This window comes from Mangifera indica, chromosome 5 (assembly GCF_011075055.1).
Source record: "Mangifera indica cultivar Alphonso chromosome 5, CATAS_Mindica_2.1, whole genome shotgun sequence".
Classification (NCBI taxonomy): domain Eukaryota; kingdom Viridiplantae; phylum Streptophyta; class Magnoliopsida; order Sapindales; family Anacardiaceae; genus Mangifera; species Mangifera indica.
The window spans coordinates 3,591,383-3,603,409 of record NC_058141.1 but is presented as its reverse complement, the minus strand read 5'-3'; positions in this window follow the sequence as shown (position 1 = coordinate 3,603,409).

Sequence of the window (12,027 nt, the reverse complement as noted above, 5' to 3'; positions counted from 1 at the left end):
CTTAATACCAACATTTTCAACATTCAAAGAATAATTAACGCTATTGGTAGCCAAACAAAGTCTATATAAATTATCATAAAGAAAATAATTGCCAACAGACTATGAATTAAACCCTAAATCAATTTTTCTATTTCCAAATATATGTGTATAACAAGGTTTGTCCAAAAAAGAAACTGAAATTAAATTCCTTTTAAAAGAAGGTACATAAAAATATTTTGTCAAACATAGTTCAAAACCAATATCTAATGATAACTTGACATTTCAATATAAATGACTTTTACATCAACATCATTTCTCACTTTGAGTTTGGCTTCCTTGTCAATTTCCCTGCACCAACTGATTAGGCCTCGTAGAGTTATCACATGAATAATAACACCATTGTCAATCCACCTATCATCCTTAGGCACATCAATAAGATTAGATTTAAAACATATATAGGCTGAGACATTACCTTATTATTTCTTCATATTTTCCAACCATGGTTTGAACTTCTCACAGTTTGCCTTTATATGACCTTTCTTCTTGTAGAAAAAGTATTTATCCTTCATTCCTACTTTCATCTAAGACTCCTTGGAGCATGAGGCTTAAATTTCTTATTTTGCCACTTCCCCTTAGACTGACTCTTAGATGTACTAATCATATTCATTGTTTCCAACTTTTCCAACTTTAGTTTCTCCTTTTCAGTACACACCTAGTAATAAGGTCATTGCCAATCCAATTCTCTCTTATAGTATTATAAACTGTTTTAATCTGACTGAATTTACAAGCAAGGAATTGGGGATATAATAGACAATATAATTATCATTAAAGGGGTATATTATGATTTCTTAGCTTTGATTATATCCCCACAATCTTCAAAATGAATTCTCTTACCCCTTTAAAGTTGTCATATCTAACACCTAACAGCTCACTCATTAATAGGAAGTTTCATCATGATTGGAAACCTAATATTTCTACATAATGATGTCAAGAAATTCTTCGCATTCGTTGACTATGGCAGACTACTCAAAAGATACTCAACATTAGTCCTTTTCATAATAATAACATTAAGTCTGTTAGATCTTTCTCATTTAGGATAATACTCTTTCTTAGCAATGAAACTTTCATCAATGGGTCTTAAAGGTTCATCGACTTGCAAGACCATATCAATATTAGCAATGCCTAGTGCAAATTCTATATCAGATCTTTATGTCTTAAAATTACAACCAGTCAAGAACATGATAGTCGAATCGTATATCGTAAACCTAATTTTTTGTATCATGTATTGTATCGTATGATACGTTTTTTAAATAAAATAATAATAAATTTTAAAAAATAAATTAAAGTTTTTTTTTATATTTTCTTTTTGTATTCCACTTCAATTTAATGTAACAAATGTTTCCAATCCAAATATTAATGAAAGATTAAAATTATCTCATCAAATTGTAACTAACTTAGTCAAAAAATAATATACAAAAATAATTATGAATTAAATTTCATCATGAAAAATAATAATGCAATAAAAAAACTAAAAATATAAAGTAATATATTAAATATCCAACTTTACCATAAGAAAATCATTCTTACTTCAAACTTTAACATATCCTTAAATATTACATCGATTAACCAAATCAAAATAACCAAAACATTCTATATTCAACTTTCACTCTTGAAAGAACTCAAGTTTTGCTCGCAATCATTCAATAGTAAAAAAGAATTGCTAGAAATATATCAAGCAAAAATCATAATATCTTCTTATCAATCATTTATATTATTAAAATCAAAGTCAATATTTTTATCTCCACTATTATTATCACTATCATGCAAAATAGGTCACTCATCTTCCTTTTCAATTTCTTTATCTTCTTCATGCATAACTTCCATTTCATTATCTTCAACCACTTTTTCTTCACCTTTTTTCTTGCTAGCATTCAAATTCCTTGGTCCTATAAAGAAATCATCAAACCATCAATATACATTGTACATTCAATTTTATATTAAAAGGATAGTTAAATTAATATCAAAGAAAGATATATCTCTAGCTCTTTTGTTGCTAGGAGCACCTTCATCAATGTTGAAGCATTCTTGAACATCTGTCCATGAATTATCATCCGACAAGCAAGGATTTTCTTTTTCCATAATCCACTCATCATTAGATTCTAAGTCTGATAAACATATTGGATCATAAGTCTCTCCTTTGTCCTCGCTAAGCTTTTGCCTCATTTCCAATTGAAGGTTATATTTGACAAAGACAAGGGCATTCTATCTTTGTTGCTCCGAATGATTCCTTCTTTTAAAATACACGTGTTCAAACGTGCTCCAATTTCTTTCACAACCTGAGACCACCATTTCACCCACCCAACAATCCCATTTCTTTCATATTTCAATTAAAGTTTCCATCCTTTTTATTAAAAGCATGAATAATGAGACAAAAGCAAGTATTTCTTTTACCATGTGTTAGGTTGGGTTGTCGGCAACTCAACATATATAATATAATTTTTTTGTGCTATTGTAAGTAAATAACATGTACATGAAGCAAAAGATGAATCAATTTACTTTTACTGCACTACTTAATCATTTGCAGAATCTTTAATGATTTTGTAGTGCTGGGTTTTGTTGGTGCTGGGTTTTGTTGGTGCTGGGTTTTGTTGGTGCTTGCTGCAACAGAGTTTTTGAATTAGGGATTTGGAAAGTTTAGAGAAAATGGCAGTACAACGTTGTTGACAGCTTAACGAGTTTATGAATTTATATGAAGATCAATTTTTAAAAATTAAAAAATTTAAATTAAATGTAATAATTTTTAAAATCGGTTTTATTTTGATCTGATTTGGTGACCCATTTTTGAATTTGACCTGCCCAATTTAGTCTAAAAAGGTGTATTGTTCGATATGGTTAATTTTATCAATAAGACTGATATGTATCATATCGTATGATACGCACACTGTATCGGATCAATTTTCGATACACTATAAGATACATATTATTTTTTATTTGTATCATATTGTATAATAAGATACTAATTACCATGGTCAAGAGCTAAATAGTAGCATTATTGTTGTTCACTACAATAGTAATTGAATTCATAAGTAAACAATGCAACTGATTAGTAATATAAACAATTAACCAATTAGAATTGCCCCAAAACCTTATAGATTATTCTAAATTGGGATCACTATTACATCACCATAAACTCTCCTCTAGGTAAAAAATATGATATACTATTAGAATCTCAAAGCATAAGGTTATAAAACCATATGAGGATCTTATGAACAATTGATTTTCGGAAGAAACATCTCCTTTGGGTAAATAAACTTTCTAGACCAATGTTCATCCTCCCTTTAATTGCAAGCACATGTTGATTGAATAAATACAACTACCTTTGGGTGTATTGGATTTATTCATGACCATGGACAATATATTTTATATAATTAACCTTATGCTACCATTGTCTTAATACACATAATAACCCCCTTTGGGTAGAAAATTACATGTATTACAACTAAAAAATATATTATTATCAGATGGAATATTTCATCAATTTCGATGAAAGCATCGCTTTGGCGGTTAAATATTCTGATAAGCCACTAATTTATTCTTATGATACTAAGCAAAAATTGTCTCAACAAAGATTTCATGAGATATTGACCATTCTTATTTCTGACAATCTATTTAAGCAACATTACTTCAAATACAGTGAACAAAACAATCATTTGGGAACTTTAACTCTCAAATTACAACAATCTTATCACATAATAATATCATATATGTATTCTAAATGAAATATAATACATTAAAACAAGCATGTGCACATTCAGAATATAAATATGCACTGTAACACAAAGGAAAATCAGCTTCATGTGTCATACACTTACACTGGAAAACATGCACACATGTCGTCACATGCCCACACACACGAAAAACACCACCACGCATCGAAAAAACATGCACACGCACCCACACACACCAACAGAATATGGCACATGCTGATGACATGCCTTCACTTGCCCACATGCGCGGAGCCAATGGTGGTTCGGGTTGACCCAAGTTTTGGGTCAAACAATCGGGTCGATCCAAAGATCGATCAACTAGCTGATCGTTAACCTGGATAATTGGGTTTTCCCAAACCAATTATTCGCCAAGAACCCTAATTGCCACCTAACAACATCAATGCTAAATTCAACTGTTCCAATTGATGATTGGTGTAAGAACCATAAGGGAAATGATCCTTGGACACCAATGACTCCAACTGTAGCAATTCTGACTAACAACAGTGAGTGCATCGACTGGAATAGACAATTCACCGAGACAGTTACCTAAATGGATTCAAAGCTTATTTCGATCAATTTCAATCGATTTTGAGTCCAAAAACATTTTAAAAAGCATGTATAATCAATAACAAACATAATCATATAATTTTCATGCCCAATTATCAACAATTTGACAAAAAATTAACAAAATTACTTAATTTTCTCAAAATTAACAGGTTTAATACCCTAAATGTGATACTCTAATACCAAATGTAGGTAGAAAAATGAAATTCAATGTCATTCATAAAATTACATAAGCTAAATTTATGCCCAAATTCATAATTTAAACACATTAGACTATGAAACACTGTAATTAAAGGATTAGGAGCATAGACAAACTTGTTTGTGCCATTATGTTGATCCAGAGAAAATTGATTGTCAATTTTAGAGTAAAATCTTCCTTCCCAGATTTTGTAGAACGCATTGCAGAATATGGTGCCAAGAAGTTTCATGTCTTTTTAAATTGGGAAATTATCAAAAATGGCCAAAATACCCTCCCACTAAGCAAAAATGCCCAAAGTCACTATTTTCAAGCAAAAATGCCCAAATTCACTATTTCTAAGCAAAAATGCCCATGACTTTTTCTAAAATACCAAAATTACCCTTCTCTTCATTTATATAAACCTCCTCACTTACCAGAAGAGGTTAAATGAAATTTTATTAAAATTAGGAGGGTATTGCGATATTAAACATTATAAGAGCATTATAAATTTCTTAATGAAATTTTAGGAATAAATAATTGAGGGGTCAAACGAAATGTTATTAAAATTTGGAGGGCATTTTGATATATCGACTTGTATTTTTCAGATTTCCGAAGAATTTTTCGACTGTTGCCATTCTAGGGTTTTTCAACTTTTAGAATTCGAATTTCAGTTTCGTTTTATCGAATTTTACCGTTTTACGAGAGAGGTTAAATGAAATTTTATTAAAATTAGGAGGGTATTGCGATATTAAACATTATAAGAGCATTATAACTTTCTTAATGAAATTTTAGGAATAGATAATTGAGGGGTCAAAAGAAATGTTATTAAAATTTGGGGGGCATTTTGATATATCGACTTGTATTTTTCAGATTTCCGAAGAATTTTTCGACTGTTGCCATTCTAGGGTTTTTCAACTATTAGAATTCAAATTTCAGTTTCGTTTTATCGAATTTTACCGTTTTACGAGATATCGATTCGTATTTTTCAGATTTCCGAAGAATTTTTTTATTGTTGTCATTCTAGGGTTTTTCAACTTTTAGAATTCAAATTTCAGTTTCGTTTTTTCGAATTTCCCCATTTTACGATAGATCGATTCATATTTTTCAGATTTCTGAAGAATTTTTCAATTGTTGCCATTCTAGGGTTTTTCAACTTTTAGAATTCGAATTTTAGTTTCGTTTTTTCGAATTTTCCCATTTTACGATAGATCGACTCGTATTTTTCAGATTTCTGAAGAATTTTTAGATTGTTGCCATTCTAGGGTTTTTCAACTTTTAGAATTCAAATTTCAGTTCCGTTTTTTCGAATTTCACAGTTTTATGATAGATCGACTCGTATTTTTCAAATTTTCGAAGAATTTTTTGATTGTTGCCATTCTATGGTATTTCAACTTTTAGAATTCAAATTTTAGTTCCGTTTTTTCGATTTTCACCATTTTACGATAGATCGACTCGTATTTTTCAGATTTTCAAAGAATTTTTTGATTGTTACCATTCTAGGGTTTTTCAACTTTTAGAATTCGAATTTCAGTTCCGTTTTTTCAAATTTCACCATTTTACGATAGATCGACTCTTATTTTTTAGATTTTCGAAGAATTTTTTGATTGTTGTCATTCTAGGGTATTTCAACTTTTAGAATTCAAATTTCAGTTCTGTTTTTTCAAATTTTACCGTTTTACGATATATCGACTTGTATTTTTCAGATTTTTGAAGAATTTTTTGATTATTGCCATTCTAGGGTATTTCAACTTTTAGAATTCGAATTTCACCGTTTTACGATACATCACTCAAATCACATATAGAATGAAATCAAATACATATCTATATATAATGACAGATAAAGTACATTATACATATACGCACATACAATAAATATATATATACGAACATATGAAGAACGATAAACAAACAACGAGGTAACTAAATATACATCCGTGAGCTACTTGATACAGTGAAAATACAACTGCGACGCTAAACGTCAACGCATAGAGGTAGACGACTTTCGGGGAAAATCGTAGCTCCGTGACAACGCCAAACACTCAAAAAAAACGTAACATAAACACACTACAGTCAACGAAGGAGATACCCGAAACATGTCCTCTCAAATAGTCGAAGCTGATCCGGGGTCAATGTAGAAGTAATCCTAGATAATGCGTTACGCTGTGCATGACATATCACATCGCCCGGAAGTGTCTGGACTCATCGGGGATTTGCAGCTCGCCGTCAACCCGTTTTCTTTTGCGAGAATTATCCTACACGAATTTTAAAAATTTGTTAGACATTCAAAAAAATAAATATGTAAACAAATGTATTCGTGGAAAAAACATAAAAAGAAGAAAAATACGAAATAATCAAAAAGGAAATGACAAAACTTAACAAATAAGATTGTTCGAATTCTAGACGTTGAAATACCTTAAAATGTCAATAATCGAAAAATTGATTGAAATCTAGAAAATACGAGTCGATATAGCTAAAAACGGTGAAATACAAAAAAACTGCAATGAAATGTGATTTCTATAAGTTGAAATACCATATAATGTTAACAATCAAAAAATCGACCGAAAATAAGAAAATATGAGTTGATATATCCTGAAATGATGAAAATCGAAAAAACTGAACTGAAATTCGAATTCTAAAAGTTGAAATACCCTAGAATGGCAACAATCGAAAAATTCTTTGAAAATCTAAAAAATACGAGTTGATATATCGTAAAACAGTGAAATTCGAAAAAATGAAACTAAAATTCGAATTCTAAAAGTTGAAAAACCCTAGAATGACAACAATCGAAAAATTCTTCAGAAATCTGAAAAATACGAGTCGATATATCGTAAAACAGTGAAATTCAAAAAAACGAAACTGAAATTTGAATTCTAAAAGTTGAAAAACCCTATAATGACAACAATAAAAAAATTCTTCGAAAATCTGAAAAATACGAGTTGATATATCGTAAAATGGTGAAATTCGAAAAAATAGAACTGAAATTTGAATTCTAAAAGTTGAAAAAACCTAGAATGACAATAATAAAAAAATTCTTCAGAAATCTGAAAAATACGAGTCGATATATCATAAAATAGTGAAATTCGAAAAAACGGAACTAAAATTCGAATTCTAAAAGTTGAAAAACCCTAGAATGGCAACAATCAAAAAATTCTTCAGAAATCTGAAAAATACGAGTTGATATATTATAAAACGGTGAAATTCGAAAAAACGAAACTAAAATTCGAATTCTAGAAGTTGAAAAACCCTAGAATGACAACAATCAAAAATTCTTCATAAATCTGAAAAATACGAGTTGATATATCGTAAAACGATGAAATTCAAAAAAACGAAACTGAAATTCGAATTCTAAAAGTTGAAAAACCCTAGAATGACAACAATTGAAAAATTCTTCAGAAATCTGAAAAATACGAGGCGATATATGGTAAAACGGTGAAATTCGAAAAAACAAAACTGAAATTCGAATTCTAGAAGTTGAAAAACCCTAGAATGGCAACAATCGAAAAATTCTTTAGAAATCTGAAAAATATGAGTCGATATATCGTAAAACGATGAAATTCAAAAAAACAAAATTGAAATTCGAATTCTAAAAGTTGAAAAACCCTAGAATGGCAACAATCAAAAAATTCTTCGAAAATCTGAAAAATACGAGTTGATCTATCGTAAAACGGTGAAATTCAAAAAAACGAAACTGAAATTCGAATTCTAAAAGTTGAAAAACCCTAGAATGGCAACAATCGAAAAATTCTTCGAAAATCTGAAAAATACGAGTCGATCTATCTTAAAACGGTGAAATTCGAAAAAACGGAACTGAAATTCAAATTCTAAAAGTTGAAAAACCCTAGAATGACAACAATTTAAAAATTCTTCGAAAATCTGAAAAATACGAGTCGATCTATCATAAAACGGTGAAATTCGAAAAAACGGAAGTGAAATTTAAAAACACGAATCAATATATCCTATAAATAAAAAAATCGAAATATTGAGTTGAAATTACGTCATTACATCGTAAATTGTGTCAAAAAGCTCCAAAATTCAAAAAATCGAATCTCAAATTTGAAAATTACATATGGAAAAACCCTAAAACAGAAAAAACAGATATAAAATTCGAAAACTAAACGATCAGAAACCCTAGATAACAAAATTATCAATTTACCCCCTCATGAAAATTCCTTTTTAAAACAAGTCAACTGTTATATGACAAATTTCAGAAAAACCCGTTGTGTTCTAAGGAATCTCTTCGGCTCCCCAATATTTTAACAAAGCTATTTTACCCCCCTAACCCACGGTCAATGTCTGCTGACCGTGGGAGAAATCGTTTGACCGTGGGAAATACTGTTCCCACGATCGGACTGCCGATCCTTCGGCAGCCATTTTCGGCCAAAATTTGGTTGTTTTGGCCTCCGATTTTTTCATAAATCAAATCTACAAGTTGTATAACACAAAACCCCTCAATCAATTCAACGAAAACAACCAAGAATCAAAACATTTTAAGCATTATTCAAATCGAAACCCTAAAATTTGAAACCTCAAAATCTCAATCAAATCTTAATAATATGAGCAATAACTTGATTCAAACAAGATTACGGGAGATATACTAACCGTCTTTGTCATTTGCGGTTGCCGGAAAGCAAGAAAATCTATGAAAATCTGGTCGACCGTGGGATGACCGTGGGAAAGTGGGAAATTGGGAAATTTTAAATTTTCTTTAAATTTACACAGTAAAATGACCGTGGGAAGTAAGGAAATTTGCTGTGTTTATATATGGGGGCAGTTTCGTCATTTCACAAAACCTAGGCATTTTTGTTAAACCTGAATATTTTGGACAATTTTCTTAGACCCCCTAAATTTTGGCTATTTTTTACAATTTCCCTTTTAAATTATATTTTAGAAAGGGACCTTGCTTGTATTAATTAATTACCAAAAGGGTTAAAGGCTTAATTACGCTCTCCCATAAAAATACCTAATAACCGTATATCAATCTATACTTACAACCCAGATTTAATAATTATAACATGAAGTGTACTAGTCAAATTTCAGAATGTTCACATCAAATTTACAAAATAAAATTTTTATGGACTACATATTTATTTGGTTTTATTCAATAATAAAAAGAAGTTTAATCCGTGTACGCTCACATCATTTCAACACTGATCCCTTGATCGGGCCAATACTGGGTCTAAGTTTGAAAACACGACTTTTGACTTTAGTTTTCAAATCATAAAATTAAGACGCATTAATTATTAATTGTTCATATAGTTAAAAAAAATTCTAAAATTTCATAGATAAACATGTCCGATGAGTCAAGAATGGTCCATAATTTTGCAGTTGTGTCAGGGCCACGAGCTGTATAGATCATGCCAAGGTCTTAGGATCTGGCTTGCAAAAAATTAAAATTTTTAAAAGTAAATAAATATAATATAAAAGATCAACTGGCTAAAAGGTTCAGGAAGACTTTGGACCGTGTTCCAAGCCTTGCCATTTCTCAAACCTTAACTCGACACGACCTTTAAATACAAGAGGGCTGCCTAATTTGACCAGGTACGATCCACGGCGGTGTCTAGTTATAATAGTAGAAAAATATATATATGAGTAGCCGTAATGATTTGAAAATAACTTCCGTAATTTTTTTGTTTGTGATACGGAGGCGCACAGGAACAACAGTAAGCGGACAACAGCGAAACATTTCCTTATCGTTAACATTTATTCACAGTTGTTAACAGAGCAACCCTAACTCAGTCAAATCTCTGAATCCAAACGCTCTCAAAATGGGCTCTGAAGGTCAAGTGTTGTCGGTAAGCTTCTAGAAACTACTCTAAGCCCTAATTTTTCTTGTTATTTATAACAATTCATTGCCACTATTGAATTTGATCAACTATCGTTACTCGTTCTTATCTGCCGAAGCTTTGTGGATTTACATAATTTAGGGGTTTTATGATTTGAGCTTGTAAATGTTACATGATCTTGCTATTATTGCTGGTTTGGGTTATAATTGTTGGTGGATCACTGGCTTTGATGAGTACTTGAACAATGTGTTCTTTATCACAACCACCAAATCCCAGAAGAAATAGGATAGGGTTATAATGATGGAAGCTGTTTCATTTTAATTTTATAAATTTATTGAGATTCTTTGTGTCATAGTTGACAATGTGACTTTGGTGTTGTTGATGAAATTTTGTTGCCAATTTCTTGGAATTTTTTTAAGGTATACTAGCTAACAAAGCTTAAATTTTAATTTATATTGGGAATGATTAAATCATATACTAAACAAAATTTAGAGTTGAGTATGGATAGTGTGATTTTCCGATGTTACAGACATCCCAAGTGGAAAGTACCCAATTGTGTAATCGTTGATCACTTGAGGCATGTAAATTAATGATCTCCAAATTAAAGATGCAATCAAGTTAAACTATATAAAGATCAATAACATGGCAAACACCAAAGACACTGATTTACATAGTTCAGCCAAGTTGCCTACATTCACGGGTCATGATGTATGATACAAAACAAAAGTTACAAGAAACTCTAGAACCACTATAGTAGTGTTAGAAATAAGATGTTTACTTAATCTCAAGTAACAGGCGATGCTCAATCTCAGAGAATATTCTAATACTGAAATGAAAATATAAATATTCTCTAGTCCTGTTTTCATTCTTCTCTAACTCTTATTTAAGATAATGAAGGAAAAGCTTCTTATAAGCTTATAAAGAGAAAAGACAGTTTTGGCCTTTATTAAGAATTGACCAAATATGGTTCTTATGTGATGAACTTGTTCGTGTTTATTAATATATTTTTTTGGTCAAAGGAGTAGCACATAGATTGAAAATATTTTTGGATGCTTTTGCAAAACACCCAAAATATTCGCTAAATCCAAAGCTTCAAAGTTCCTTTCACTGAGAGTTGTTGAACATTGGCTCACATTTGTTCAGTTGCATATTAAGAACAAAATTGTGTTTTCTTGAGTAAGTTTGTGACTTTGTGTGAGTCTTTGTTAAATAAGTAGAGAGTTAGTGAAAGATGAGACCTTTTGCAGATAAGAACTTATGTTTTGGCTTTAGTTTTATAATATCCTTTATGATTGATTTTGACTTGAGTATGTTTTTTATTTTGAAACTAATGTGATGGTGTGAGAGTGTCTTGTAACTTTTGTTTTGGTTCAAATTAAGAAACCAAATTCATGAAGTGTGGATGTAAGCAAATTACCCTGCCACATTTATGTGGTCATTGTGTTATTGATCTTTTCTATGTTGTGATTCAACTGCATTTGTTTAGACATTATTGTTTTTTACTTGAGATTTTTAGCCTATTTCCATACACTGAGTGTTCGATAGATTAGCACTCTTGAGTTTTTTAACTAACAGATTAATATTAGAGTCAAACTCTGAGACCCCATAATGTGGTGAACTGAGATTAAAATTTTGGTTTTGTGACCTCTGATGATCTCATCTTTGTGTGTTGTGGTGGGGGGGGGGGGGGGGGGGGGGGGGGGGGGGGGGGGGGGGGGGGGGGGGGGGGGGGGGGGGGGGGGGGGGGGGGGGGGGG